This window comes from Anguilla anguilla, chromosome 18, assembly GCF_013347855.1.
Source record: "Anguilla anguilla isolate fAngAng1 chromosome 18, fAngAng1.pri, whole genome shotgun sequence".
Taxonomy (NCBI): Eukaryota; Metazoa; Chordata; class Actinopteri; order Anguilliformes; family Anguillidae; genus Anguilla; species Anguilla anguilla.
The window spans coordinates 25,538,433-25,545,865 of record NC_049218.1 but is presented as its reverse complement, the minus strand read 5'-3'; positions in this window follow the sequence as shown (position 1 = coordinate 25,545,865).

The following is a 7,433-nucleotide window of genomic DNA, read 5'->3' as shown; positions in this document are numbered from 1 at the left end:
ACAGTGGGACAGGGGGCAGAATGTAATGTAAAGTTCCAGTACGTTTTTCTTCCATGAGTGATATTAATAATTTCAAAAGTAAATATTGTTTGATCTCAGCTCTCAGACTCTTTCTAAGGAGTCTGCAATGCATGAAATGACTGCATACAAAAGACCGGTTTCGTATGTAAATTACAGAACGGGAACCATTTTGAATTTGAAGGCATATGACACACATGATGATCTGAAGGGGATTAAAACCTGGAGGAGGAACGTCTCTGACAGAACCGTGAGTGGGGAGACAGACGGAGTCCTGGCCAGCGGGTCCAGCGGGTCCAGCGGAACACTGAGCGGCGGTCTTTGGAGAGGAAGAGCACGGGGGCCTTTGACCGAGGATCACGCAAACAGCGGCCACTTGATAAAGAACCAGGAAATCAGAAACACATGCGCTGGAGGGGCTCGCCCGAAGGGCTTATTTGTTTTTGGTAAATTAATGGCGGCTAATTGGTAATAACATTACATCACGGGAGGCGAGGGGTTGGGTGGAGGTAACAGGGAGGGGTGTGGGGTCATTGGGGGGGGGGCAGGCAGAGGAATTCTGCCGATCAATGAAGAATGCCAAAGGAAACTTCCAGATAAGATCTGTCCCACTAAGCAAGCGCAGACCCTCGGCGTCCCATCAACGTCTCTCCAGTGCTCCCGGCTACTTCCTGCTCTTCTCCAGTGGTTCTCACATTAGGCTTATTTTGATTTTTTTGTTTGCATATTGAGTCATGCAGATTTTGTGTTAATACTTCTGGTCAAATGAATCCCTCGTCTAGATTTCTGGTCCTTCGCACCTGTCACCAGTCTGTTTTTACTTAGTAAGGCAAAGGAGGTGCCAGATTTAATAATAATAATAATAATAATTATTATTATTATTATTATTATAGTAACAACAATAATAATAATAATAATAATAATAATGACAATGATGATCATAATATTAATAATGTGTGTGTGTGTATATATGTGTAAATATCGTGTTTTTGCTATAAAATACAATACAAAGTGTTCAGTAGTGTTAAATACCTGTAGGCTGCGCTGTTTTATTTATTTAAAAAAACTCAATTGACACAGGGCTGTTCCACGGCTTTCCTCTGGTTCCCATGACTACGACTTATGGGATGTTACCGTTACAGAGCTCATTAAAAGAATCCCAGAGGTCCAGGAGAAAACAAGCTAATATTAGCAATTAAGAAAAATTTAATGAAGCTTTTAAAATGCACCACTGAAACATTGATGGTTTTCCGCAGCATTAGGCAAGCATTAAGCGCTAAAGAGAGCTAACAAAATGCACAAAAGCAGATGTCTGCTCTCAGCTTCGTGCTCAGCTGTGAGCTCCACTGCCGGCATGTTCCATTTAGACGCAAGCAAGCTCCAGTGAAGCATTCTGATGCATTAAAACACAGATTCCTTGGAAGTTCTCCTCTTTCTGAAAAGAAGGAATGTTGGACGTTCCCCAAGTGTGCGTCCGTGTGCGTGTGTGTTTGCGTGCGTGTGTGCATGTGTACGTGTGTGTGTGCGTGTGTGTGAGTTTGTGTGCGTGTGTGTTTGCGTGTCCTTTTGAAAAAAATCATTTTAAAGGAGATTATTTATTCAATTGCGCACACATCGGGCCAAGTTGCGCCAGATAAGACGAGCGGGGGAGTCGGGATCAGAAGGTCATTGGTTCAGCTCCCAGTTGGCGCGTTGCTGCCGTGGCGGAGGAAGGGCTTTGGACGGCCGCAGTGGCCCGGACGGGTTATAAAGTGCTGGGGGAGGACAGCGAGGGTTTCGGCAGGCCGGAGTATCGCTCTGCAAGGGAGGAGAGGGAGGTAAACACCTCTACATGACTCCCTCAAGAGCAAGGAAATAAGAGGAACACTGCCACCCCCCACTCTCCCAAAACTTCCACCCCCCCCTCTCCCCCCCCCATCCTTTGTACCTACAAGGGCATGCCCAAAGGACTAATGCCATATACACCCCCCCAATAACATCCGTCACTCCCATTTTTCAGTGTCCTGTTCCTTCCTACAACTTCATTTGAAACATTTGTACTCTTTTGTAGCTATTTTCCTTTCTTTTCACAGGACAGGCCGGTCAGGGTGCGTTTGTTGGGGGGGGGGGGGGATGTGGGGTGGGGGGGGGGGCCGTGGGCTGAGGGCGATTACAAATGTTTCTGTTCTAACATAATTGGATCAAGCTGACTCACAACACACTGAACAAGATGGCGTTTGTGTCTTTGCGGATAGATTAACAAATAGAACTTGTTCCGTAAGTGAACCGAAAGTACCTCGCACCAGAAAGGACAGGGTCTAACTGGAACCAGTGCGTTTTGTTTTTTTTGTTTTTTTTTTTCCACGGGGAAGATCATTAGCGAAGCTTCGTAATTACTGGCTCCCCGAGGACCTGACTTCACTTTGTGTTTCAGAGCCCGAAGAGTTTGATGGATCTTTCTCTCCACCTTTTCCTGCACGTCACAGTTGGTGTATTTACTCAGAGGAAACTGATTTCACTCTGATTGCTATGGAAACGGTGATCACCTGATTGGACGATTTTTTAAAAAGCTAGGTGATCCAGACCCTATGCGTTTGGGTAATTAGCATGCGGTAATTAATATGCGGTAATGAATATGGTCCTCGGAGGACGCTTAAGATTTTCTTCACGGATTCTAAAATACCACCCTGGGTTAAAGCATGTTTACTTTCACAAATATTCACACCGAAGTGCTTGCTTTCCAGAGGCTAAACACATTTTCTCAGCTACAAATTTTGAACAAGCCTGAAAAAAAAAAGAAGTTAAATAAAGAGAAATGTAACCATGTGGAAACAAACACGCACGCATGTGGATTTTGCAACTTAAATCGCCTCTGAGTCCATTACAAGCCAAAGTATTTAATAACAGCAAACCGAAGGTTCCCCGAAAGACTTTGAATGCCGCTTGATATATGAAAAGGAAAAAAAAAATCATAATAAAACAATTTAATTTGTGGAGGTCAGCCAGGGCGCAGCAGAAATAAATAGTTTGGGAAAGTCGTGATCTTCGCCGAAGCAACCTGCGCTCGAGTACCGCCTCGCTCGTAAAACGGGCCCGCGCGCCGCCGACCTGCGCAGAGCCCTCCCTAAATACCTTCGCCGCTGGCGGAGCCGGCCCATTGGCCGGAGATAAGGCTCTCCTTAAGAGACGCTTCCCGGCCATTTCGTTATTTCGACAGCGGAGGATCGTTTGTCAAAAAAGCTCGATTTTGCGAGCGCAGTGAATGTCGCCCGCTACGGCTACAACACGGCAGGGCCAGGTCTGGAAAAACATCCCTCAGATAGCTGCTGTCACGGGCTCGGGGTATTTTACGATAATGGTAACTGCACCTGTTTGAGATTATCCTTCTCCTTACTGTAGACTTTACATTCCCCGGGTTACTTTCGCTTTGATTTACAAGCGTTACGCCAACTTTATATAAAACAGCGGTGTTTCAAAGGCCGTGCGACCGCTTTTCACACTTCGGCGCGATATATATTTTTCTCTTATTCACTTTCATTCTCTGAAAGCGTCAAACGGTGGAATATCTGTTTTTGCATCGCTAGATCGTTCCATTTTTATGTATCGGCGAAAAAGCGATTGACAAACGAAAAAACTGAGGTTTAAGAAAGCCCCGGTAATTAAGATAAATGCTGATGAACGGATCTGTAGCGATTCAGTCTCTTATAGAGCTCAGACTAATCACGAACATCATGCAAATCAACACAAATCAAAAGAAGCGTCCTGTCACACAGATGAAGTGATTGGGATGTTGATTTATTGGGATTTTTATGAGTGTAGCTGTCAGCTAGGGGCACACATTTTTGAAAGAGAGCGTTTGAGTGATTCGAGGACCTCTGCTTACAGTTATTACTCACGAGTCACTTACATTACTGATATACAATGGATGAATGGATATTAGTATTGATTTACACTTTTTTCTGGAAATGGTAGGGGGGGGGGGTCATATGGTGCAGTGAATCAAAGGCTACAGTTGGTTGTGTGATATATATCATAGAATCCAATCATGTACGAGCCAAATGTATGAAATGTTTCTATATTTTATTTTATTTTTTTTGTCAGGTACTGCTTAATCCCCTAGGGTGAGTAGTAGTATGGGTCAAAATTAAATATTTGTCCCCTGCCAGTCAAGTCTGTAGTCGTGGTGCTGCATGTGGGGGTGTGGCAGGAAGGGGGGGATGGGGGTTGGTGTCCAAACCAGCCCTGTCCAGATTGACTGTCTTTTTCGGAAAGTCTTTTAAGTGCGATTGATTCAAGGTTTTGGCGAGTAAACCCTTTCATATGTACCAGGCCTTCGGAGGAGCCTGTGTGAGACAGCAGCCCCAGCTGCAGCGTTGGCAGTAATTTGCTCGGGCTGTGCTGGCCTTTAGTCAGGTCCTCAGCCTGATTGATGGCTCAATTAAACATCTGTTAATCACCAGCCTTATCTCCCCGCGTGACACAAACACGTTTCCCTCCACCTGTTCACCATGGGGATATTAGCATTTGCATTTTTGAGATGTTTTAAAGTGTACCAAGAATTAAGCATGAGAAAAACTTAAAACCTGGCCTCCACACACACACGCACACACACACATAACCAAACACCTACACACACAAACATACGCACATACACGCACACTCAAACACGCACACACACTCACACACACACACACACACACACACACACACACGCAAACACCTACACACACACATACACACACAAACACACACACATACACACACACTCTGACACGCACACACACTCATATGCACACACACACACGCACACATACACATAAACACACACACACGCCAACACACACACAAACACACACATACACACAAACACACACACGTACAAGCACACACACACACACACAGGCACGAATCCGTCTCTCTCTCTCTCTCTCTCTCTCTCTCTCTCTCTCTCTCCTTGTCCGTGGAAAGCGGCAGTGAGAAGACTCGCCCCCCTCCCCCCCCCCCCCCCCCCCCTCCTCCAACCTCGCCATAACCCCAGGCTCCTGAACTCACTTGTACATTTTAGGCCTCGATAATAAACCAACATCTGCACAACTTACAAGTGCTTTAGCGCAGTTAATTGAGTAAATTGAAGCAAGCTGCGCCGCGGCGGTGATCTATGATCCCCAGCTGAGGGGCAGAAGGGAGACAACAGATTTACTGCCGGGACAGTGGGCGGCCTTTCGTTCAGGGGCCTGGTTCATGGGAAGTTTGGGGTCAGGCGGGATTAAAATATCCCGAGGAACAAATGGAGTAATTTCGGCGTAATATAAGGAGACCTGTGCCAGCTTCTCGCAGCGGTTCAGGTGGGATTTATTTGATTTAAAGACCTCTGTCTGTTTTTATTTTCTTCAATTCTTTTTTTTTTAAAGACCCCGTTATTTAGGATTTATCAGTAACGGGGAGACTGCGTGTAATTAACAGGAGCTTTTTTTAGCGGGGGTTTGAGGGGAAGGACTCGTGCGTTGCAAACAGATATAAGTAGCAGAGGGGGCAGAGGTGGTTATAGGAGAGAGAGAGAGAGAGAGAGAGAGGGCAGAGGTGGTTATAGGAGAGAGAGAGAGAGAGAGGGGGCAGAGGTGGTTATAGGAGAGAGAGAGAGAGAGAGAGAGGGGGCTGCCCTGTCTCCTCCGCAGCCCTTTTCCTCTGAGGGTCCCACAGTGATTAGTCTGTGCTCATCTGAGAGAGAGCACGAAAGGCCCGGGGTGGGGGGGCTGTGTGGGGCTGAGGGGTGTGTGTGGGGGGGGGGGGGGGGGGTGAAGGCTGTGGGTGGGGGTGAAGGGTGGGGGGGGGTGAACGATGTGGGGGTGGGAGAGGTGGAATGGGGGGTGAGGGGTGTGTGGGGGGGGTTAAGGATGTGGGGGGGTGAGGGGTGTGTGGGGGGGTGAAGGGTGTGCAGGGGTGTGGGGGTGGGCGAGGTGGGGGGGGGGGAGGTTAAGGGTGTGTGGGGGTGGGAGAACTCTGATCTGGAGAGGCTTCTCCTTGGCGGGGGCCTGTAGGTGCAGTGATTGCGGTAAATTGAGCGTGCAGAGGAGACTCAGCGGGGCTGCAGTCAGGGCTCCGGCCCCCACTGAGGGACGTGTGATGGACAGGGGGAGGAGGAAAAAAGAAGAATGAGAGAGGGGGAGAGAAAGAGAGAAATGCAGAGAAAGAGGCGGGGAGAGAAAGAGGGCAGTGAGGGAGGGTGATCAGTTAATTGCAACTGATTACTCACTTTCCAATTTGTAGAACTAAAAATAACTAACTATAAAATGTTTTTAGAGACAAAATATAACAGTGATTACAAAAGGTGATGCTATTCTAGGATTTCCACATGTGTTTGAAATGCATAAAAAGATTTGGCAGTAAGTATGTCCATTTTGGTATATTATTTAAATATACTACTATTATTACTACTGCTACTACTACTCCTATTACTACTACAACTTATAATAATAATAATAATAATTCCTTATATTTATATGGTGCTTTTCTCTTTTGCTTTGTGTTACAGTGAAGCGGGGGAAACTCACCTCAGTCACCACCAACTTGTAGCAGCCATTTTGCGCCAGAACGGTCACCACACATCAGCTGAATTTGGGCATGCTTAGATGGCAGCAAAATGTATTATATAATATGCAAAATACATCCAGAAACGTGGCTCTTGTTTACGTTAAAACTGCTGTTCATGACATGAGCATCTAATTTGAGTTCAGTTGAGAATTTGACCTAAGAAAAATGACATCAGGGATGCCGCAAACCTAAGCCAAATAAACGGCCTTCGTGAGGCCGATTTACGAAAACCTGCCAGGAAAACCCCCCGTGTCTCTGCTTTCTGAGTAGAAGGAACAGCGACTTAATGCTCAATATGGCAGCTGGGCTCCTCTGAAGCCTCCACGCGCGTCTCAGCCAGGACTTTTTACTGTCGCGTGTTACAGATCGCTCCCCGGACGCGCCGATCGCTCGCGGAGAACAGGATACGCGCCGTTTGGCGGTCTCGCAGACGGACGGCCAGTCAAACGTCGGCATAAACAGCTCATATTTTCACCCCGGGAGCTCCGAAGGCAGGGGTCTTTACAGCCGCGACGTTGCCAAGGCCTGTAAATTCAAGGTCTGGGGCCACCTATTGTGATCCAGAAGCGTAATAAACCGGTAAAGCAGGAGCACTTACAGTAAATATCCCTTCCCCTGCGTTTCAGGCGATGGCCTTTTTGGACAAAGACAGACATCTTGATCGCTTCCCTCTCTCCGCTATTGGTGAATGTTGACAGTGTTCTTTTTGAGGAGCTGAGAGATGTTGAGAGCTGTGTGTGTGTGTGTGTGTGTGCGTGTGCGCGTGTATGTGTGTTTGTGTGTCTGTGTGTGTGTGTGTGTGTGTGCATGTGTGTGTGTGAGTTTGTGTGTTTGGTCACTGCTGT